The sequence below is a fragment of the Diceros bicornis genome, chromosome 3, assembly GCF_020826845.1.
Source record: "Diceros bicornis minor isolate mBicDic1 chromosome 3, mDicBic1.mat.cur, whole genome shotgun sequence".
NCBI classification, from domain to species: Eukaryota; Metazoa; Chordata; class Mammalia; order Perissodactyla; family Rhinocerotidae; genus Diceros; species Diceros bicornis.
In genome coordinates, this window is record NC_080742.1 from 8,529,328 (window position 1) to 8,554,446 (window position 25,119).

The 25,119-nt window shown below is 39.6% G+C and overlaps 1 protein-coding gene across 3 annotated transcripts in view; it reads left to right on the forward strand.

Annotated features, from left to right (window-relative positions):
* Positions 1–25,119, forward strand: part of AMPH (amphiphysin) — a 243,767-nt gene that overhangs the window by 118,482 nt on the left and 100,166 nt on the right. The window lies entirely within an intron of this gene.

The window sequence follows — 25,119 nt, forward strand, 5'->3', positions numbered from 1 at the left end:
GAGTGTGGATGCAGGGTCTGTTCCTACTCTCTCGGTTGTCCATTGGACTCCCTGTTGCAGTAGTTTTTGAGGTCTAGGTTTCATAAACTGCTCAGTTAGGACAGGAGCAAAGGGGAAAGTAGAGCAAAAGGGACTAAAGTGAGCTTCTCTGCAGAGAACTCTTGAATTTCCATGATGATGAGCACTAAGGAGAGCAAGGGTTATAGAAATCCAGCAGGAGGAACAGAATCTGATTTCAACATTTCTTCCTTAGAGGGTTTTTTTTTCTTTTCTATTTTTCCTCTCTTACCAGAGCTGCTAATAAGTAGCAGAATTGATGGTGTGAACATTAACTCCTTTTGGTTGACTGGGTTGCCTGCTGACAGATCCATTAATGAGCAGAGAAGAGGAGGTGGAAGGAAGGTCCTTGGCCTCCCTGCCTCATTCTTGTTAATAAACTTGCCCTCTAAGATGCCACACCTATGGCAAGTGTGCTAATTCCAACAACAAAATAACCCAGGGGCTGGTTGGACCCAGACAACCAGCTTTGATCCCATTTTTGTGGGCACAGATGTGAGCACCCCATGGAGGTGCGATCTGTGAACAATACTTCAAATAAAGAACAAGGGAGTCTCACTTCTCACATTGCCATAGCTTCTCATTCCCCGTTTTAAATACCATAGCCGTGTAGTTTTTGGCTTCTCTGCATGCCTGCCACCAAGTAACAGCCTAACTTTGGTGTAATACAAATGAAGAAGAAAAGAAATACCAGGACCTTACAGTCCTCTCCAATGATGAGAATTCGGAACCGGCGGTTCCATTTATGAGGATGATCCAGTGACTGTGTGAAAGCTGGAGCACGTCCTCTTCCTGATCTCTCCTCTGCACAGGGATCCTGTTCGCCTGCTTTTTTCTTTTTCTCTCCACAGGACCTAGTGCTTTGCGCATAGCTTTAAAATACTTGTTAAACCTGAAGCTGAACTAGTGGCAGAAATGATTATCTTGAGCACATTCCTAGAGCATGTTTTTATTTCTGGGATGGAAGAGATGTTGAATATTGTGTGAATTTTTGTAAGCAGTTTCATGACATTTTTTAGAACATACTTACATAAATAATTAAAAATAATTACAGAAGAGAACTTTTTAAAAAGAATGTAAATACACAATATACTCCCACAGTGTGTTAAAGTGTGGATAAAATTTTTATTTATGGCAAATCATATTTACATTCTGAAAATTTTTGCAATTGCTTGAGCAAGTAGGCCTAGCCAAGTACCTTAGAATCATTATTTTTTTTTCCCACAGACGATGATCTGAATATGTCAGTGTATCCACCTTTCATTATGTTAATAGTGACCATCTTCTGAAAATGCTACTGCCTTCATTAAATGTGAGCTTCTCAGGTCTGTTTTGAATAATGGTCCAATTCTAAATGGCAGCGTCCTGGCCCAGAGTGTGGAGAACTTCTGTCAGCCACAGAGCCTCCTGTCGGGTCACTAGACCTTCTGGAATCTTGAGTAAGAACCTCAGGTGGCGAGTTTTGTGGGCACCAGAACAGTGGTTTTCAAACTTTAGCTGCATCAGAATCACCTGGAAGGCTAGGTACAGCATGGGTTGCTGGGCCCTGCCCCTAGACTTTCCAATTCAGTCGATCTGGGATGAGGCCTGAGAGTCTGCATTTCTGACAAGTTCCTAGGTGATGCCACTGAAGCTTCTTGTTGAAATTAGGTCTTACTCTGATGGGTGCTAAATGGTGATTTTTTAAAATTCCTTTTACACTAATCAATTAGTATTCTACTCTCTGGTAAAACTTTCTCTTCTCCCGTAATTAATTAATGTCAGTATGGACTTATGGATTCTGCTTTTATTCAGTGGGTTATAACACATTATTATTATTATTATTAGCTGTTTTGAAGCACAATTGTCCCACATTTGGCCAGTTGGTACTCCTAGGAGTTGACTCCTGTGTCCCTTTCACATGTCCTCTTCATTCTTGGAGAACTCTTTTTACTTTTTGGCACAAGGTGTTCCAGGTTCATGTCATGCTTTTCTTTACCCAGCCTTGGAATCAGCCGTTTCTTCAAGGAGTCTGGTTTCTTTCAGTGGAGAATGGCATTGAGAAACCAAGATCTGGATGTGAGGTATACTCTGTGCCTCTAGGGTATCATGCTTTTAGGCCTTCTAAGTGGACAGAATACACACACATGTATTTACACACACAGACATCTATACTATTTATTTCTCATCTGTCTGAAACCAGGACATCTCTAATTACTCCTGCTTTAATTGAACCTTCCCTCTTTCCATATTTGTACCTCCTTCTTTGAGAGTGAGAAATCTGGCTTCCGTTATTCTCAATATACATATTTATTTGTGCAGTCCCCTTTGTGTAACCCATCTTCTGACTATGTGGGCCATCTCCTCATCTCCTGTGTTGCACCAGTCAGAAGTGTTCCCTGCTCTCTGGCTGTGGGCTGATACATATCAGCCTGCACTTTTCCCCTTCCCTCTACTCCAGAGGCCTGCTGGCCGAGACTCACCACCTACTTGGTGCACCAGCCGAGAGGTCCCCTTGCCTGGTAGTGTGCCTGCTGAGAGTTCTCTCTGCCCTGGCTTCTGGCACATGACTTCTGAGAGTTTCCCCGCCTATCTCCACTAGCTCTGGCTGTGCTCCAGTGGAAATAACTCAATTGTTAAATGTTGGCACCTAATTCAATTTTATAATGGGGTCTATAAAAAAAACAACAAAATGATGTCTGTGGGACAAAATTGACTCATGGACTACACTATGCTCAATGTATCCGCATTACTGTACATGTAAGTATACTAAATAATAAGCATTATTAGTATCCTAAAAGAAAGGTAGCAGTTAATATAGTCTGTTAACTTACTGGGCAATCTTCTTTTTAGACTTTAATAGGATGATAGTTATCAACTATAAATGTATGGTTTGGTGCATTTACCCTTAAAGATTAGAATGTGGTCCCCCTGCCCCCATCAGGAATTTCTTATGAGAGGTGTGGTAGTGAATTTCATAGGATGGTAGAATTGGCCCTAATTACCCTTTTTCTCTTGTGGCCACTGGGGGAAACAACAGTAAAATTCTCAATGCTGGGATGAGGGCTTACTCATGCCAGGGCAGCTCTGGTGCAAATTACGGGTTTATTATTTATAGAGCATATTCCTCCTGTTGTCTATTTTTTTGGTGGGGGGTGGTGAGGAAGATTAGCCCTGAGCTAACATCCGTTGCAAATCCTCCTCTTTTTCCTGAGGAAAATTGGCCCTTAGCTAACATCTGTGCCCATCTTCCTCTATTTTATATGTGGGATGCCTGCCACAGCATGGGCTGACAAGCAGTGCATAGATCCGTGCCCGGGATCTGAGCCTGCGAACCCCAGGCCGCCAAAGCGGAGTGCATGGGCTTAACCACTGTGCCACCAGGTGGCCCACCTGTTGTCTATTTTTAATACTTTTATTTAAAATAGACATTATTTGAGATCATGTATTTGAGAAAAGAAATCATTTGTTCAGGGCCAAGGGAAGGTGGAAAAATAAAATATTTAAATTATGTTAACACAAAGCAGGGCTCTTAAAGATCACAGTGTGGTCAAAATATTGGAAATGTAGTGTCATGATATTCAGGACATTCGTTAATGGTGTGTTATTAAGTGTCTGGTTGCCTTCATGCTCAGTTTCTGCCCTTTGGTAGATATCTTTTGGCAGAACACAACAAACTTTAAATTGGATGAGGCTTATATGGGTCCTTTGTGTAATAGACAAGGTTGGTAGAGGGAAAGGGAAGTGTTTTGATGCTGGGTGAAAACCTGTCAAGGTCTTAAATGGACATGGCAGACCAGGAGGACAGAATTCTGGTGACATTTCAGCAAAGAGTGTGTAAGGAAAACTCTTACTGAAACTCATCCCTCATATGAAATCTCTTGAACAGAGAAGGAATAGTCTGTAGATTAAGAAAGCAGCATAAAAATGGGGTGGGCGATAACTCTTTTTTTCCTTTAATGGAGTATAATAAAACAAGAAGTGATGCTGGAGGGGTGTGTTATACTCAATCTGCACTTACCCAAAAACCTCTCTACCAATTCTTTAAAAAGAAGTTGGTACATTTTAACTCAGAAAAATCTCTGACCTTCTGTCTGGATTAGTTCCTGTAATTTACCCTCATAAGAATATGTATTTGCATGACTTGGAGTAAATTCTACTTGGTCAGTCTCTGTCTTTATTCAGTCCCCTGCTCTTTAGGACATGAATTATTTGTAGCCTCACATTGCCTTGGGCTTCCTCTCACATTCAGAGCACTAAACTTTTCTCTAGCTGTACCCTTTAGTATTTGGCTGATACAGCCTAGCAGCCATGCAAATTGCTTATCTCTTCAGGCATCATATTAAGGAAGCTGATTCTAATCAGGATGCTCTGGTGTAATTAAGGGCAGAAAGAAGTTGGTGGAGCGAACAGCTGGTGGTCCCTGTCTGATGGTGTTATTTAGGAACTGGACTGCTGCTTCCAAGCTCTTTTTAGACCCTCCCCGCTGCAGGTGCTTCCTTATGTTTAGACTGCCCTTGCCTGACCCGCCATCTTGATCTGTTCACTACCTTTGTTTAAGATCAGCTTACAAGATGTTTCCTACCTGGTGTCTTTCCAGTCCCCTCAGCCAGGATCTCTCTCTCTCTGTATACTCCAGTTGTGCATTGTGTTCATCCGAAGCTCTTGTCTCATTTTCTTTTTTTATTATTATTATTTTATTGAGGTCATAACATTCTGAAATTTCAAGTGTACATTATTATTTGTCTGTCACCATATATATGTGCCCCTTTACCCCTTTTTCCCACCCCCAACCCCTTTCCCCTCTGGTAACCACTAATCTGTTCTCTTTGTCCATGTGTTTGTTTATCTTCCACATATGAGTGAAATCATGCAGTGTTTGTCTTTCTTTGTCTGGCTTATGTCACTTAACATAATACCCTTAAGGTCCATCTATGTTGTTGCAAATGGGACGATTTTGTCTTTTTTTATGGCTGAGTAGTATTCCGTTGTATATATGGACCACATCTGTTTTATCCATTCATCAGTCACTGGGCACTTGGGTTGCTTCCATGTCTTAGCTATTGTGAATAATGCTGCAATGAACTCAGGGGTGCCTAAGTCTCTTTGAATTGTTGATTTCAAGTTCTTTGGATAAATACCCAGTAGTGGGATAGCTAAGTCATATGGTATTTTGATTTTTAGTTTTTTGAGAAATCCCCATACTGTTTTCCATAGTGGCTGCACCAGTTTGCATTCCTACCAGCAGTGTATGAGAGTTCGCTGTTCTCCACATCCTCTCCAACATTTGTTATTTTTTGTTTTGTTGATTATATCCATTCTATCAGGTGTAAGGTATTATCTCATTGTAGTTTTGATTTGCATTTCCCTAATGATTAGTGATGTTGAACACTTTTTCATGTGCCTATTGGCCATCTGTATGTATTCTTTGGAAAAATGTCTGTTCATATCCTCTGCCCATTTTTTGATCGTGTTGTTTGTTTTTGTGTTGTTGAGTTGTATGAGTTCTTTATATATTTTGGAAATGAACCCCTTGTCAGATAGAGGATTTGCAGATATTTTCTCCCAGTTGGTGGGTTGTTTATTGTTTTTTTCCTGGTTTCCTTTGCCTTGTATAAGCTCTTTAGTCTGATGTAGTCCCATTTGATTATTTTTTCTTTTGTTTCCCATGCCTGAGGAGACATGGTATTCGAAAAGATGCTGCTAAGACCGATGTCAAAGAGTGTACTGCCTATATTTTCTTCTAGGAGTTTTATAGGTTTCACGTCTTAGCTTCAAGTCTTTAATCCATTTTGAGTTAATTTTTGTGTATGGTGTAAGATAACAGTCTACCTTCATTCTTTTGCATGTGGCTGTCCAGTTTTCCCAATACCATATAATGAAGAGACTTTCCTTTCTCCACTGTATGTTCTTGGCTCCTTTGTCGAAGATTAGCTGTCCAAAGATGTGTGGTTTTATTTCTGGGCTTTCAATTCTGTTCCATTGATCTGTGTGTCTTTTTTTCTACCGGTACCATGCTGTTTTGATTATTATAGATTTGTAGTATATTTTGAGGTCAGGGATTGTGATGCCACCAGCTTTGTTCTTTTTTCTCAGGATTGCTTTAGCTATTCGGGGTCTTTTGTTGTTCCATATGAATTTTGGGATTCTTTGTTCTATTTTTCTGAAGAATGTCAATAGGATTCTGATTGGGATTGCATTGAATCTGTAGATTGCTTTGGGTAATATGGACATTTTAACCCTGTTTATTCTTCCAATCCATGAGCGTGGAATATCTTTCCATTTCCTTATATCATCACTGATTTCCTTCAAAAATGTCTTATAGGGGGCTGGCCCAGTGGCACAAGTGGTTAAGTGCATGTGCTCCACTGCAGCGGCCTGGGGTTCGCCGGTTCGGATCCTGGCCATGCACCAACACACCCCTTGTCAAGCCACGCTGTGGCGGCGTCCCATATAAAGTGGAGGAAGATAGGCACGGATGTTAGCCCAGGGCCAGTCTTCCTCAGCAAAAAGAGGAGGATTGGCAGATGTTAGCTCAGGGCTGACTTTCCTCCCAAAACAAAAAAAAAATTTCTTATAGTTTCAGTGTGTAGGTCTTTCACCTCGTTGGTTAAATTTATTTCTGGATATTTAATTCTTTCTGTTGTGATTGTAAATGAGATTGTATTCTTGAGTTTTCTGTTAGTTCGTTATTAGGGTATAGAAAGGCAACCGATTTTTGTAAGTTGGTTTTGTACCCTGCAACTTTGCTGTAACTATTGATTATTTCTAATAGTTTTCCAATGGATTCTTTAGGGTTTTCTATGTATAGAATCATGTCATCTGCAAACCGCACGAGTTTCACTTCTTCCTTACCAGTTTGAATACCTTTTATTTATTTTTCTTGCCTCATTGCTCTGGCCAAAACCTCCAGTACTGTGTTGAATAAGAGCAGCAAGAATGGGCACCCTTGTCTTGTTTCTGTTCTCAGAGGGATGGCTTTCAGTTTTTCCCCATTGAGTATAATATTGGCTGTGGCTTTGTCATATATGGCATTTTTTATGTTGAGGTACTTCATTCTATACCTATTTTATTGAGAGTTTTTACCATAATGGATGTGGGATTTTGTGAAATGCTTTCTTAGCAACTATTGAGATGATCATGTGGTTTTTATTCCTCATTTTGTTAATCTGGTGTATCATATTGATTGATTTGCAGATGTTGAACCATCCCTGGTCCCTGGAAAAAAATCTGACTTGATCATGGTGTATGATCCTTCTGATGTATTGCTGTATTCGATTTGTCAATATTTTGTTGAGGATTTTTGCATCTATGTTCATCAGTGATATTGGCCTGTAATTTTCCTTCTTTGTGTTGTCCTTGTCTTGCTTTGGGATCAGGGTGATGTTGGTCTCATAAAATGTGTTAGGAAGTGTTTTGTCTTCAATTTTTTGCAATAGTTGAGAGGGATAGATATTAAATCTTCTTTAAATATCTGCTGGAATTCTCCAGAGAAGCCATCTGGTCCTGGACTTTTATTTTTTGGGAGGTTTTTGGTTACTGTTTCAATCTCTTTACTTGTGATTGGTCTATTCAGATTCTCTATTTCTTCTTGGTTCAGTTTTGGGAGGTTGTATGAGTCTAAGAATTTGTCCATTTATTCTAGATTGTCCAATTTGTTGGCATATAGTTTTTCATAGTATTCTCTTATAATCCTTTGCATTTCTGTGGTATCTCTTGTAATTTCTCCTTTCATTTCTCATTTTATTTATTTGACACTTCCCTCTTTTTTTCTTGGTGAGTCTGGCTAAGGGTTGGTCAATTTTGTTTATGTTCTTAAAGAACCAGCTTTTAGTTTCATTGATCCTTTCTACTGTTTTTGTTTTCAATTTCATTTATTTCTACTCTAAGTTTTATTATTTCCCTCCTTCTGCTTACTTTGGGCTTATTTTTTTCTTCTTTTTCTAGTTCTGTTTGGTGTAGTTTAAGATTGCTTATTTGAGATTTTTCTTGTTCATTAATGTGGGCCTGTATTGCTATGAAGTTCTCTCTTAGGACGGCTTTTGCTGCATCTCATATGAGTTGGTATGATGTATTTTCATTTCATTTGCCTTCAAATATTTTTTGATTTTTTCCTTTAATTTCTTCATTGATTCAATAGTTGTTCAATCGCATGTTGTTTATTCTCCACATATTTGTCACTTTGCCAGCTTTTTTCTTGTAATTGATTTCTAGTTTCACAGCATTGTGGGCAGGAAAGATGCTTGATATGATTTCAGTCTTCTTAAATGTATTGAGGCTTGCTTTGTTTCCCAACATATGGTCTATCTTTGAGAATGTTCCCTCTGTACTTGAGAAGAATGTATATTCTGCTGTTTTTGGGTGGAGTGTTCTATATATATCTATTAAGTCCATCTGGTCTAGTTTTTCAGTTAGTTCCAGCATTTCCTTGTTGACATTCTGTCTGGATGATCTACTCATTGATGTAAGTGGGATATTGAGGTCCCCTTCTATTATTGTGTTGCTGTTAATTTCTCCCTTTAGGTCTATTAATATATGCTTTATGTACTTTGGTGCTCCTGTGTTAGGTGCATATATATTCATAAGTGTTACGTCCTCTTGGTGGAATGTTCCTTTTATCATTATATACTGCCCCTCTTTTTCTCTCATTGCCTTTTTTATCTTGAAGTCTACTCTTTCTGATTTAAGTATGGCAACACCTGCTTTCTTTTACTTGCCATTTCCTTGGAGTATCATCTTCTATCCCTTCCCTCTGAGCCTATGTTTGTCTTTAGAGCTGAGATGTGTTTCCTGGAGGCAGCATATTGTTGGATCTTGTTTTTTTAATCCCTCCAGCCACTGTATGTCTTTTGATTGGAGAATTCCATCCATTTTCATTTAGAGTGATTATTGATATAGGAGGGCTTAATACTGTCATTTTATCCCTTGTTTTCCAGTTGTTCTGTATTTCCCCTGTTTCTTGTCCCATGTATTTCCAACTGCCATTTCACTTTGGTGATAATCTCTGATGGTTTTTTCCTTATTTATCATTTGTGACTCTGTTCTGATTTTTTGTTCAGTGGTTACCCTGAGGTCTGTATAAAAGATCTCGTAGATGAGATAGTTGATTTTCTTTTAGCCTCTTTTCTCCTTAGCCTAAGCAAATTCTATCCCTTTCCTCTTCCCTGTCTGAGTTATTGTTGTCACAACTTATTCCATTTTGTGTTGTGAGTTTGTGCTTAAAATGAAGTGATTATAGTTATTTTTGGTGCTTTCCTTTCCTTTATATTTTACGTTATAATTAAGTATTTGCAAACCTGTTCCTGATAGTGAGCTGTAATTTTCTGATTTTGTCTGCCTATTTATCTCCTTGCTCAAGGCTTTGTAAACCTTTTCTTTTTTTTCAGGTATGAGGGCCTTCTTGATCATTTCTTGTGTGTGTGGGGGGGATCTGTTGGTGATGAACTCCCTCAGCTTTTGTTTTTCTGGGAAAGTTTGTATTTCTCTGTCGTATCTGAAGAATAGTTTTGCTGGATGGAGTATTCTTGGCTGAAAGTTTTTGTCTTTCAGTAATTTGAATATATCATTCCACTCTCTCCTAGCTTGTAAGGTTTCTGCTGAGAAATCTGCTGAAAGCCTGATTGAGGTTCCTTTGTAGGTTATTTTCTTCGGCCTTGCTGCCCTTAATATTTTTTCTTTGTCATTGACTTTTGCCAGTTTTACTAATATATGCCTTGGGTATTTTTACATTGATGTAGTTAGAAGTTCTGTTAGCTCCATTTACATGTAATTCCAGCTCCTTCCCCAGGTTTTGGAAGTTCTTAGCTATTATTTCTTTGAACAAGGTCTCTGCTCCTTTCTCCCTCACTTCTCTCTCTGGAATACCTATAATTCTTATGTTGCATTTCCTAATAGAGTTGGATATTTCTTGGATAATTTCTTAATTTCTTTTTAGTCTTCGTTCTCTCTCCTCCTGCACCTGAAGCATTTCTATATTTCTGTTCTCTAAATTACTATTTCTGTCCTCCATAATGTCAGCTCTGTTTTTTAAGGATTCTAGATTGTTTTTTATCTCATTCATTATGTTCTTCATCTCTAGCATTTCTGTTTGGTTTTTCTTTTTTTTAAAGTTTCAATCTCTTTTGTGAAGAATTTCCTCTGCTCATTATTTTTATTCCTGAGTTCATTAAACTGTTGTTCTGAGTTTTTTTGTAACTCGTTGAGCTTCTTTTTTTTTTTAAAGATTTTATTTATTTATTTTTTCCCCCCCAAAGCCCCAGTAGATAGTTGTATGTCATAGCTGCACATCCTTCTAGTTGATGTATGTGGGACATGGCCTCAGCATGGCTGGAGAAGCAGTGCGTCGGTGCGCACCCGGGATCCGAACCTGGGCTGCCAGCAGCAGAGCGTACGCACTTAACTGCTAAGCCATGGGGCCGGCCCCTCGTTGAGCTTCTTTATGATAACTATTTTGAATTCTCTGTCATTAGATTGTAAATTTCTGTGACTTCAGGATTGGTGTCTGGACACTTGTCATTTTCCCTGTGGTCTGAAGGGTTAATATATTTTTTCATGGTGTTTGATGGGGTAGACCTTTGCTAGTGCATAGTGGTTGTATCTGGTCGCAGATTCTACCTGCCACTACTGGGGGCGGGGGTGCAGGAGCTGTGTTTTCTGAGCCCACTGCATCCACTGGCAGTTACACTCATCTGTTGGAAGCTGTGCTGACAGGACCCACCTGCCTTTGCCCACTGGCCTCCACTGCTTCACACATGCAGGCACAGGTACTCTGGCATGGATTCCATGCCCTGGCCAACTGGCCAAGCTGGTGCACCAGGCAGGATCATGGGGGGTGCTTTGTTTCTCACCTGCACTCCCACTCTGCACTCACTGGTGGCCCACTTGGGCCGCTCAGCTTGGTGGGGGCACCTCCACGGTGACTGAGCCACCTTGGTGTGGAGCATTTCCTTGGGCTGGGAAGGAAGTCTCAGAGTGAAAGCGTTCCTATTGAGGGCTGTCTTTCCCCCTCCTCTCAGATTTGTGTGCCAGCTTCTGTGTGAGGTCCCACACCCTAGATCGCTGCCGCTGGGGAAGGAGATCCGCTTACCTCCTTCTGCTTCCCCAGGGGATCCAGTATCTTCACCTTCAGACGTATGGCTGTGTGGATCTCTCAGATGTCTTTTGTGCTGTGTGGATGTCCTCTATGGGGTTAAGAATGTCCTTTTTGTTGAATCTTAGGAGGAAGAGACTAAGGGAACAGCTCACTCTGCCATGATGCTGACATCACTCTCAGTTTTCTTATATGAAAGTTATTTAGATATATATTTCTGTCCTCATTAGATTATAAAATATTTAAAAGAAGACATCTTTAGTCATTTAAAAAAATCTTCCATGCCCTCTGGCACCTCATAGGTGCTCAGTAAAAGTATATCCCTCCTTGTAACACACATTCTCTGTACTCACCCTTTGCCTTGGACATCACGTGCCTCCTCACTCATTCGATATCAAATCCCTCTTCATTGTCATTGACTTTTCCTCTGTAATCCTAATTTTTTTTTATTTTTTACTTTTTTTTTGTGAGGAAGATGAGCCCTGAGCTAACATCTTTTGCCAATCCTCCTCCTTTTTTTTTTTCCCCCAAAGCCCCAGTAGATAGTTGTATGTCATAGTTGCACATCCTTCTAGTTGCTGTATGTGGGATGCGACCTCAGCATGGCCGGAGAAGCAGTGTGTCGGTGTGCACCCGGGATCCGAACCCGGGCCGCCAGTAGCAGAGTGCGTGCGCTTAACCACTAAGCCACGGGGCCAGCCCTGTAATCCTAATTTTTGGCAGCACAATGTCCCTTGGAGAATGTCTGACATGGCCTGGACTTGATTCCTACTTGGGTTATCAAGACTAGAACAAGGTCCTGACCCCTCCCTGGGTTCTGAAGCTGCTCTGGTTCTGTGCTGCTCCATATATATCTGCTGATATTCACAGTAGTTTCAGTCTCCTAAGAGCTTTACATTCTTTTGCTAACTGAATATAATAAGTCATTTTAGTTATGCAGAAGAATGTTTTTCAATCCTTGAATGCCAATTATGTTCTCCAATTTGTAGATTTTTTTAAAAAAAAGTATTGTGTTTTAGAGCAAGCTCACTCTTCTCTGGTAGAATACCAGAATAGAATATTTTTACCACAGAGCATTAATATATTTTAATTCATACCAGTTAATTGCACCTGAGAAACTTCTGAGAGATTGTGAGTCTCGTTGCCTAAACTTATACTGGTTTCCATTAAAGTTTAAACTCAATAATCACACAATATTCTATAAGAGAATTTGTATATTTCTGCATCTCTGGAAATAAAGTTTACCTAGAGATACTACTAGTTCTAGCTAGCTATAAGTTTCTGTGAGAGTTCTGTAATATTGAAAACCATCTTAGTGTGCAAATATTTTCCAATATTTAAAGTTTTTTGTTTTAATGTCAACTTTCAAGGAAGTTTGTGGATTATTCGATAGATGATAGCATGTGGATGTACGTTTAGAACAACAATATGTGACTATTTAGACGTTCATTTGCCTTACATTTATTGAGTGTCATCTACATGCCAGGAATGGATGTAGGTCTTTGGGAATCTTGAGTGAACAAGGCAGACAAATGCCACAGCCATTGTGGATCTTACATTCTGAAACATTGAGGAGCAAACAGTAAACAAACCACAATAAATAAGCAGATTATACTGTCTGCTAGAAAATGATGTGAGCTTTGGGGAAAAAACAAGTACAGAATAAATAGAGCAAGGCAAAGGATTTTAGGAAGCTTGGAGACAGCAAGTCTCAAGTTTTGCTTCAAAGGGGAGCAAAAAATAAGACTGTAGCTGGGGGAGGAAGTGGAGTCAAGAGAAAATTTTCTTAAGATGGGAAAAATATATGTATACTAAGGGGGCTTGTTTAGTACAGAGGAAAGTATATGTATACTAAGGGGGCTTGTTTAGTACAGAGGACAATGTGATGAATCACCAGAGAAAGGGGAGAACAGCTGACTCTTGTCCTTCAGTAGGCAGGACGAGATGGGGTCTGGTACACAACTGGAGGGATTGACTTTAACTAGGAGCAGGACACTTCATCAAAGGTAATAGGTAAAAGGCCAAATATAACTTCCCTGTGGATATGTGTCTATCAAAGCATTTCTTGGCTGACTCAACACATAATTATTGAGTGTCTGCTAAGCACAAGTCATTGGAAACAAAATGGTAAACAATTCAAACGTACTTCCTATCTTTATGAAGCTTGTGGTCTGGTGTGCAAAAATCTTCTTTCTTTTGAAGCAATTAAAGTAGTATAAAAAGACACAAAATCTTGAGATGATGTTACTGTACTTCCATCATTATGATGCATTCGGGTATCCTAGTTTCACCACTTCACATTAGCACATGTTATACTCTCACCTCAGTTGGTATTCTTAGAAAAAGTGATTTTTCCACCTTCCCACAATTCCATTTCCAGCTAGACTGCTCAGGCTCAATGGGTGTCTATTGGTTGTTACTGCAAAGGCTCTCATTCTGTACAGCTGCTCAAATAGCATACTAAATATCATGAAATGGTTGTGATTGCCTATGAAATTCTTAGTATAACTGATTTATATGTAGTTATATCCACTGTATGGCAAAAAAACAAGGGAATATAATTTGGCCGCTAAGGGCCACTAAGCCCTTAGTTAAGAGTGTCAGTCTCCTTTGTGATATTGTTCTTATGGGAAAGATGTGTTTTACGTATAGAGTCTTGATTTAGAGTCTGTCTTTGATAAGTATAACCCACCATGATTGCTAATACAATTGACTTCTGTGGGAGGGAGCAGATAGTGGAAACCTGTAGATGTCAAAAGAATGTATTGAACCTTGCTCTTCAAATTGTCCTGCATTTTTTACAGTCTCTCTATTTATTTCATTTTTAACACATCCATTAAACCTCCACTCTTTGCTCACTTGCTTTCAAGGAGCAAAATGAGTCTGCCTACTTTATGTGAGTATTAGGGTGTTGCTGTCCATGGTGCCAGGTGGGAGAAAGAAAACAAAAACATTCATTGGAGAACCTGTCTGTCTTTTACCCTCTTTACTTCTATTTGTTTCATTCCATCTATGTGAATATCTCTTCAGTGATCACCTATATAAGTCGAAATCTTTTCTTGACACTTCACTAAAATTTGACCCCAACTACAGATGTTCCAGGCATCACTGTTTGTGCCACTTCCTATGGAGCCTGTTTCCCATTTAAGAAATCACGTCTAGTGGAAGCTCATTATGTTATGGCACTGAAGGTTTCCTTTTATCTATCCTATTCTATTACCTATCTTTAATAGTATCCCATCTTACTACATTAATTAACCATTCCTGCTGGGGAGGGTTTAGTATCCCATTCCTCAGCATTCATTTAGAGACCAATTCCATATATCTTACACTTCCCCCTGTGAAGTAAGCTCATTATCTAGTTTGGATGCTCCTCTCTAAATGATCCCCTGAGTGACTGTACTGTTCTGGTAATGGGATGTAGAAATTAGACATATCTCTCATCCAGGCATAGGGAGGCTGTCTGAAATGGTTGTGAACATCTGCAGAGATGAGCTGCAGTTGATTTTGAGATTTGCATCAGTATTGGTTCCCAGTGCCTGTGATTCTCTCTCATAAGTCAGCCTAAAAGCCCCATGCTGACTTTGCATTGGAGTAGCAATCTAAGTGACAGAGGTGTGTTAGAAGGAATGTTTGATGGTAACTGACTGAATCCTGGAGCCAGACATATTTTTAAGTGTCTTTTGACCACCTCATACTAGAGCTACATACTAGAGTTTCCACGGACATACTAAGTGTCAATTAAGTTATAGACAGTGAAAAATTATAGTAGAGGTTCCCAAATAACTGTTAGAATCACCTAGAGCTCTTTTAAAAATACTGATTCCTTTGTCCCCCTCTAGACTTGTGAATTAGGTCACACATTTGACTTGTTGCTCTAAAGAGCCATCATGTGATAGTAACAACTTGGATGCAAGCCTGCGATTACATCAATATAGTAAAGATAATGGTTCCCTTAATTGCACATCTGTTTGAATGTGTTTCTAAACCTTGATAATTATAAGAATCTTCTAAGGAGCTTTAAAATTTTATAAATTTCCAAGCCACACCTGACTGGTTTAGGAAAAAGCAGCAATAAAGTATTTTTTATCATTAAGACTTTCCACAAGTAGGCTTTGGCACTTATAAAGCGTTTTGTGTACTGTCTCACTTGATTCTCATAGCAATTCATAATTATAATTCTGCTTTATGTATGAGAAAACCGAATATGTGTCACAAAAGCTTTCATTTTGGGAACGACCTTGAATTTTCTTTCGACAATTGGTATTCAGGGTTTCTTGTTTTCTCACAGTAATTTATCATATTGGCTTGATTTTTCTCATATCCATTGTTGAGTAGTCATATATCTGCATAAATTATTCCCATATATTCTAGGATCCTCTATTACTCCAACATTTAAAACTGTAAAAAACCTTCTGAAAAAGATAGCTGTATGTTTGAGACTTAGAAGTACAAATAGAAAACAAGGAAGCATTCTAAACTCCCAAGTAGCTTGTTTTGGGGAGATTTTATATATTCCTTGTGAAGATATTCTTTTGTAATATGCCACGTAGTTTAGTCAAGCATTTATGAAACACTTACTCTTTGCACAGTTTATCATTTAAAAAGTATTGGGTAGACTAATAATAGTGACATCCAACATTTATTGAATGCATACTATGTGCCTGATCCTCTGCTGATACTTTACATGGACTGTCTCCCTTGACCTTCATGATATCCCTGAGTACTATTATCATCTTCATTTTACCGGTGAGGAATCAGAGGCCTAGAGAAGTGAAGTGACTTGCCCAAGGTAGCAGAGCTCAGATTCTAAAGCCAGGTGGTGTGGTCCCAGAGCCCACAGACTTAACTACCATGCTGTAGTTATTCCATGAATCACATGGAATATACTCTGTAGAATTGTGAGCTTTTGAGAAAAACAGGTGAACAATTGGTATTTTTGTTTACAGATTAGGACTACATCATGAGAGCATGGAGAATGGTGCTTTCAGTTAAATTCTTCTCGTTGATCAACAGTTGATTCTTCTTGGACAGCCTTATCCATCATCAGCTGGCATCCATGCCTTTACCGCCTTGGGGCAGAGAGGTGCTAGAGGGCAGTGGTCAGCATGCAGGCTTTTGAGGAGGATGATGGGGCTGGAATAACCCAGACTGCCTGGGCTCCACTGCTAGCTTGCCGTCTACTAGATGTGTGACCTTTGGGCAAGTATCTCAGCCTCTGTGCCTCAGTTTCCTCATCTGTAAAAATGTGCTGACCTCATAGTTATTGTGAGGATTATGAGTTAATAGAGCTGTGACACTTAGGACAGTATCTGGAACAAAGAGAGCACTCAGTAGTGTTAGCCTTTGTTATGATGTTGCTATATTAAAGACTCGTTTTGAGAACATTGTAATGGGCTGAATTGTGTACACCCTAAATTTATATGTTGAAATCCTAACCCCCCTTTACATCTCAGAATGTGACTGTATTTGAAGATTGGGCCATTAAAGAGGCAATTAAGGTCAAAGGAGGTGATGTGGGTAGGTCCTCATCCAATATGACTGATGTCCTTATAAGAAGCAGGAGAGACACCAGGGACGCCTGCATGCAGAAAAAAGGCTGTGTGAGGACACACTGAGAACTGAGGTGGCCATCAACAAGCCAAGGAGAGAGGTGTCAGGAGAAACCAAACCTGCCAACACCTTGCTCTAGGACTTCTAGCCTCCAGAACTGTGAGGAAATAAATTTCTGTTGTTTAAGCTATCTAGTCTGTGGTATTTTGTTACGGTAGCCCTAGCAAACTAGTACAGACATCATCAATGGCAGTGTGAGAAACATTCTGAAGGTTATATTATGACTGGAGTAATGACAGACAGGGCACGTCCTTCCCTCTAATTAATGCGACTTTGTGACTTGACATAGCAGTTTTTCTAATATTTTTATGTCCTGTCCAATTTGGTTATGATAGAACACTGTAGGTAGAGCTGGCGTCCACACCCGCAGAAGGAGACACTGAACAATAAGCCACAGGGAGACTCGTTGTTGGGGTGGGGCTCCTCTGGAGTTTCCCTTGATTTCTGGGTCAGTTCCCACCACCCCCCTGCCCACTATATTCAATAATGTGCTCTAGGTATTGAGGCAGAGATTTAAAAGATATTTATATAATGCCCCTAATGCACCTTATAAGTCAAGTTTCTTCTCACATGCACACACGGAAAACAATTGGGATGGCTTTTCAAGAGTCACAAACTCAATTGCCCAAAGGCAGTACTCAAGCCATGTGCAGCCTGCGGTGAGTTTAATAGGTCTGACTAGGCAATTCTGTCCCCTTATGCATACAATGGGTTGGCTTTACCAAGCGACCAGAATAGAAATCTGTATAAACTCAAGTTAGTTGGTGTTAGGGAAATATATGGAAAAATTGTGCTTATAATTACTAACTAGCTTTCTTATTTTGTTTTGTTGAAAGATAGAAAGTACGTTAGATTTGTTTTTCAGGTCATAAGTATTCTTGGAGTTGCCGACCGGGATAGTTGGAAATTGGGCCATGAATCTTGGATAAAAGTATAGAAACTGAGATGTTCTCTTTGATGTCCGTCTCCCTTCTATGGACCACCTCCTGCTGCCATCAGCCCAGGAATATGATTTCAAAATCCACTCCTATTTCCTCTCTATCTTATATCTTTTACATTAGTATATGCCAAAAGAAATTTTTAAAAATGAAGAAATTGTTCTATGAAATGAGTGTGAGGTTCTTAATGAAAGCTCCGGTTACTACAAACAGCTCAAAGCAAGAAAAAGAAGTGTAAATTTCAGAGACCCTGCTGCTTTTACCTTTGAAAAACTCTCGTCTTCCAATTTAACAGCGCCTGAACTTGTCGTAGAGAGAGGTCTACTTCCCAGAAAACCGAGAGTGCCTGTAGTGCTCAGCAGCCTAACGTTGTCTTGGTTCATAAGCGGGTTCAGATATTATGCCTTATTAGTCATTTGTTAATCAAGGTGCTGATTATGGCCTCATTAAATCTCATATCGTTGATAATCTAATTTTCTTCTAAGCTTCAAAAATGATAAGAAAATTTATTAACATTGCTTTCAAGACTGAGTTAACCTGTCTGAACTCGGAGAAACTGAGTCAATTTTAATTTTGATATGGCTTTTCAAGAGAAAAATGTCAGTAAAGGCCAAAAATAATAATGTAATTGTGGGAACTTCTATAGGCTCATGATCACAGATGAGATGACAGGACTTACCTTTGTGAAATCACAGCTTTGTGAAGTTATATCTCCTCAGATGCAAGTTTCATATATCTCTTAGTACTGTTGGCTTTCCACCTGTGCCCCTTTCTAAACGTCAAGTCACAGTTAGTTTCTGAGTTAGAGAGGCTATTTAATGAAAAATTTGTATTGTTTGTTCTTTTCTTTCTCCAGTCTATTTTTTCTTTTTGTAACAAAAGTTACCTGTAAAAATATATCAATACTACATGTACCATATTTTAACAAGTCAATTCAACAATCCATTTCTTGTTTAATAGGTATTAAATACTTGTTGCCTTGAGGTGTTTGGCTAAACCTGCATAACCTTACGAATAAAATGCACTGGATTTGATTTAGCAAGTACAGTCAGGGCTGCAGTAGTACATGCCCCTGCCCAGGGGTCTCCGCACATGGTGGTATGTGGACATGGTGCCCCTGAAATTGCAGTGGTTGCTGCCTAAGTTTACTTCCTTAGAAATTGTTAATTTATTCTATGCATTATGTCTACAGTTCAATCACATTAATGCCTCAACTATGGCTTCTTCTGGGCAGAAGTAACTGGGTTAAAGGTGAGCTAACAAATTTGTTTTGACTCTTTATTGGCTCTGAAATTCTTAGGCATAAGTATGTACAGATATTAGTGTATTTTTAATGCTTCAGAATTTAGTGTATCTAAACAATAAATGACTTGACTCATTAATCTTCAAGTGTCATTCATCATTCAGGCTTAATGCAGCCCTGTTTTTAAGCCCAATGCCTAGAGATGATTTGCCATAGCTCTAGGACTTTAGACATGCTTCTTGTGTTTCAGAGTCTGTAGTAGCTCTTCTTATCAGAGATTTGGCTCACCTTGGAGGAAATCTGTCTGTAATTCTTCTGTGCTCTTACCAAAGTGCAGTAGGAAACTTTGATGTCGTAGCATTTATAGCTGGTCCTTTGACACTACATAGCTTAAATCTTTAAATGTTTCAGAACCAAAGAGTTGTCCTGGAGCTGTCCAAGGTTCTGAAGAGTGACCTACAAATGACAGCTGTCCAGGAGCCCAGCCTGTCTGGGAACCGACCCCTGTCTTCCCCTTACTGCTCACTGCCCAAGACATATATAGAAATAATTAAGAAATTGGTGTTACTGAGGACCAATCTGATGTAAAACAATTTGGAAGCACATTTAATTAGGTATGGAATGTGGTTTCTTTGCATTGACTAACAAAGATATCTGAAACCTTCCATGGTGATATGCCTGCACACTCTTTCTCTAAGTATTTAATTAGATTTTAAACTTTGTGGTAATCCTTAGGGGGAATATCATGAGTTTTGTGCACAGGAATAAGGGAAGAAAGAAATAGCTTCAAGATACTACTCAGCAAGGGAATAAAGGGATTTTTTGACTAGAGGCAGTGCTTCTCAGACCTTTGTAAGATTTTAAAACCATGAATACTTTTTGCATGCCTAAGTTTTTTTTTTTTTTTTTTTTTTGTGAGGAAGATCAGCCCTGAGCTAACATCTGTGCTAATCCTCCTCTTTTTTTGCTTAGGAAGACCACCTCTGAGCTAACATCTATTGCCAATCCTCCTCCTTTTTTTTTTTCCCCAAAGCCCCAGTAGATAGTTGTATGTCATAGTCGCACATCCTTTTAGTTGCTGTTTGTGGGACGCCACCTCAGCATGGCTGGAGAAGCAGTGTGTCGGTGCGCGCCCGGGATCCGAACCCGGGCCGCCAGTAGCAGAGCGTGCGCACTTAACCGCTAAGCCACGGGGCCGTCCCTGCCTGTTAAGTTTTGATATCTCCGTGATGAAACCCAAAATGACCCTGGCTTGTTTTCCAGAACAGCCAGGAAGCAGGGAATGGGAGAGACTGCTTCCTTCTCCCCCAGCCCTGCAAGAGTGTGACACTCAAGGGAGGGAGAGGGTGGGACTAGCTTTAACGAGAAAGGAAAAACAGGCCAACTCCCTCGGGCTGTGTGGGAAGAAAGAGAGGCCTGGGGAACTGTCTGGGCTTGAGAGGCAGCAGCTCCTGACACTGATAAATGATTCAATTGAATAAGTAAATGAAGAACCTCTGACTAACACCAGAGCCACGTTATTATACTATATGCCAGGGCAAGGAATTTTGTAGGCGGCAAATCCTTCTTGTATCTTGTCCAAAGAGGTATATTAGTAGGCAATGCAGACAACTTAATTATAATAGACTCACTTGCCCTCAGTTGCCATAAGCCTTAAGGAGAGTGTGACCAGGAGATAGAATAATAATTTTATCTTATCTTGTAGAGAATGACATAAAGAAATAGAAGGGAAAATACACATATGTCATATCAAGGTTGCGGAATTTCGAATCTCTTCTCTGCACAAACATAAGCACAATACATAATTCAAGGCTGAATTAATGAAATGGTAATTTTCAGAGGAATTTGGAATGAACTTCAGGTTCAGTGAAATATGAGCAGTGCTAGAAGAATTTATTTCTAATTTAAAACATCTTTGTGATTCACATAGAATAACAATGTTAATAAAATTTTAATTATGCAATAGGTTTTGTGCACAACTACTGTATGACATATTGTAGGGGAAAAATTTCTCTCCAGAGCCTTTTACCTATTTGATTCAGGTGGAATTTTAGATGCAATTCAATATGGTTATTACCAAATGATTTATGAACCTTAATACTCATGGGGGAAATTAAAAATTTTAATAATTGGAAAAGAAGAAAGTTATTTAAATTAGTCTCCAGTTTATCTGCTTACATTGAACTCATCTATTTAAGCCATTATTGTATAATTTGAACTTTCTTCCACTCTTGTAATATCTAAAAAGTCTCTTCTGGGAATCTTATTTCATTTTTTAAAAATGTTTATTGTTTCCCTTGGGTAATATGAACACAGTGTATGGATTGGAGCCTGAATTATTTCATTATCTTTCTTGTTCTAAAGAAAAGGCAGCGACTTAATTGTGGCCTTAATTTGACAGGCTTTATTCCTTAAATATTTGGGAAAAGAATGCCCTTACCCACTACTCTTTTGCTATTTCCAGATACTCTGACCAATCATGGTGACTCATAACCATCAGTTACTGTGGCAGGCTTTGTATTACTTTCTGAGGGGAAAGCATCCTTCTGGGTGAGAAGTGAGCCCTGCCTTAGCTCAGTGCCTCTCACTTTTCCAGGGAAGGACCACAAACAGTAGATGAGCAGAGCCCTAAAGCAGGCAGCTGAAAGCAGGAGATGTCTGTGGAGTTCTGTGTTTCATCTCTATGCAGTTTTTCATTCTACATCATAACAGGTGGCTTTGTTGTTGTTAGTGCCATCAAGTCAGTTCCTACTCCTAGCGACCCTGTGTGCAGCAGAGCAGAACACTGCCCACGGTCTTTTTGTGTCATCCTGTCACTTTCTGGCCCTGTATCAGAGAAGCTCCACTGCTATTCATAGGGTTTTCATGGCCAGATTTTTCAGAAGTGGGTAGCCACGTCCTTCTTCCCAGTCTGTCTTAGCCTGGAAGCTCTGCTAAACCTGTCCACCATGGGTGATCCTGTGGTATGTGAAATACTTTTGGCAGAGCTTTCAGCATCATAGCAACATGTGGCCACCACAGTATGACAACTACAGACAAGTGGTGTGGTTCCCTGACCGGGAAACAAACTGGGCCTCAGTGGTGAGAGCGTGAATCTTAACCACCAGAGCTGGTTAACAGGTGGCTTAGTGGTGTAAAATAATGGTTTCTCCTCCATTTGCTCCCCTCCAACCTCAATAAATTGATATTCCAGAGAGATGTTTTAGGTTTATTTTGTGGCTCTATGTGCTATAGACAAACCATTAAGTACCCCCAAGGTCTATACTTATCCATTTTGAGAAATGTGGCCTTAGGGATTCAAACCCTCCTAATTGCACCTTTTAGGGCTGTAGGTTTTAGATTGTTCTGGGTCTAGATCTGTCAGGGTAAATCACGTCTGATTTCAGATATTATTCTCCCTAAATTATCTGCCATCTGTTGGGACAAATGATTCTGGGCCTTGCTGTCCTCTTTTAGTACCATTCTACTTCTTTCCATCACTTGACCAGCACTTGGGCTTCCATTTGCTAAACCATCCACTTTGTCCTTAATCTTTCCAATTTGATTTCCTTTCTGAAATGTTTCTGTAAATGCCTTTAGTGCTTTTCTGCTAACTCCATTGGCTTTTTTTTTCCATTAGATTTCAGCCTTATCCATCTTTCAGCATTTCCACTATTGACGGTGAACCATTTTATCAGGTCATTTAGGGTAGGTGATACTGTGGTAGCAATACCTCAGTGGCTTTCAATAATAGAGGTTTATTTCTGGCATGTGAAAATGAGAACGAGAGCTGTGCTTCCTGTTCGCTTCACTCTGTGTTCCTGTATGGAACATTACAGAGCTCAGGATAGAGGGAATTGAAATGGTAAGATGGTGGCTTTTACATCATCTGCTCAGAAGTAGCACATGTCACTTCCACTCACGTTTTGTTGGCCAAGTCAAATCCCATGGCCAAGCCTGATATTGATGGTCGGAAAGTATAGTCCTCCCCAAACTGCTCTGTAGGGAGATGCGTAGGGAATTTGACAACAACAAAATTTCCCAGCGCCATATCTTTTCAGTTTTTTATGTACTCAGAATCTGACATGGTGCCTGTCACAGAACAGATATTACGTAGGGGAAAGACCTACTTCTTTCTTCCCCAAATTTCTTTTCCTGGTGGCGTTGAGGACTTCAGCCTGATTCCACTTGTTTCTTCTCTGGATCCTCTTCAGCCGCTACCTTTACCCAGGTGTTTATCATCAGCATTTTCTCTTCATTCTCCCCATTCTTTCCCTAGAAATAGTGTTCTTTATACTTTGATGCTTTGGAAATCCACCCTGGTTTGTTTTTTTATCTAGCTTGTGGAAACTTTGCTTCACTCTGTGTTTCTGAATGGCTCAGCAAGTCAAGCGAAATCTAGAGTTTCGATTTTAAACCACGTTGAGACACGAGAAAGGGAGTCAGTTGTTGGGAACTTGGTTGATTTCTGTTTTGCCCTTCTGAATAAAACTGTTTTGGTTGAAGTTCATATGTGCCAGCAAATGAATGAACCCTCAACTCTTATCTGGTAGTACCTGGGTTTACAGAGCTGACAAAAACAGCTGGAGCGTAATGCAGATAAAGCGGACCTCACCTGAGTGTTACACAGATTTCACAGAAATAATGTCACTACACCTGAGCCCTACCTATAGGAGAATATTCGCATCCAGAATCCCTTTTGGGGTCCTGCATGGTCTTAAACGCTTCTTTTCAGAGTTTCTTTGCATTAATCGCTATCTGTCTTTAAATATGATGGGCAGTTTTCCTTCTCTTTTTACCCCCAAAACCTTTGAATGGCTGTTGCAGAGCTAAATGTAATCTGCTTTGCAGTTTTGCAGTTTTTTGTTTAGGTATTTATTCCCCTATGAGATAGTAATTTACTGAAGGAAGTAGGTTTTTTCTCTTCACCCTTCCTCCCATTTTTTGGTAAATACTAACAAATGCTTGTTGAATTGAATATGACTATTATAGTTGCTATATTATTAACTATATTATTAACTCTCAAGTTACAGTTATAATATAGATGTTATATTATTAACTATCAAGGTGGAGTCATTCTGAATGCTAGCTCTCTGCAGTTCTGTTAAATGATTATGCAGTTAAAATGCATATATTTTTTGTATTTTTCGGTTGCAGTGTCATAGCACACACTGTGGGTGCCCAGCCATGTGCTCCTAGTGTCTAAGCTTTTCTAAGCCCATTGGACTTAGCTACAACTGCCAGCAAGGGCCACTCTTTGCCTGAGAGCTTTCTTTGGTTACCAGAGAGCTCTCTGCCCCTGTGTGGATGTAGTAGGGGAATTAATGCCCCCAGGAGCAGCCCTCAACCACTGACTGACAGGAGTTGATGGATAAATGCCCCAGCTCCCTTGCCCCTTGGTTAGGATATCTATAGGGTATTTGACACTATCTCCCAGAATTTCCCAGTGGGCCTCAGGTCAGGTTGCCCACTGTGGTAACTTGATTGATAATACACCCTGTGTTGGTTCTCTTCCCTTCCTTGCCTCACTTCTCCACGCCCCTATTGACATCTCCTGGATTAATTTCAGATTAAACTAATTGTAATCTAATCTCAGATTAGAGTCTCAGAGTCTCTAAGGGTAATCCAAACCAAAACAAGGATTTATATGTCAAAATTTACATGTTAACAATTTCTCTATTTCGGTAATGTCCAATACAAATATAATGCAAACCACATAATGTAATTTAAATTTTTCTAGTGCCTACATTTAAAAGAGTGAAAATAAGCAGGTGAAATTAATTTTAATAGTACAGTTATTTAACTCAATATGTCGAAAATATTATAATTTTAACATGCAATTGATATAAAACATATTAATGAGATATTTTATTTTTTGGTACTAAGTCTTTGAAGTCTGGAGTGTATTTTACACTTACAGTACATCTCCATTTGGACTAGTCATGTTGCAAGTGCTCCATAGCCTCATGTGGCTGTGGCTACTAAATCGCACAGTGGTGACCATTTCTCTACTGTTGTAGCCCATGTGTCAAAATTCAGAGATTTGCTAGCTCTTGGATGTGTAGGAGGCTGTATGGTGGGTCATAGTTTCCATTCTTAGCAAAACCTTACTTGCTTTCTCCTTTTCTTTTAAGCTGAGTAAAATCTCTGTAAATATCTAGATTGATGGGCACCTTGTTTAGTCTATGTTCACATATTTATGTTCTTTCAAGAATGAGCCT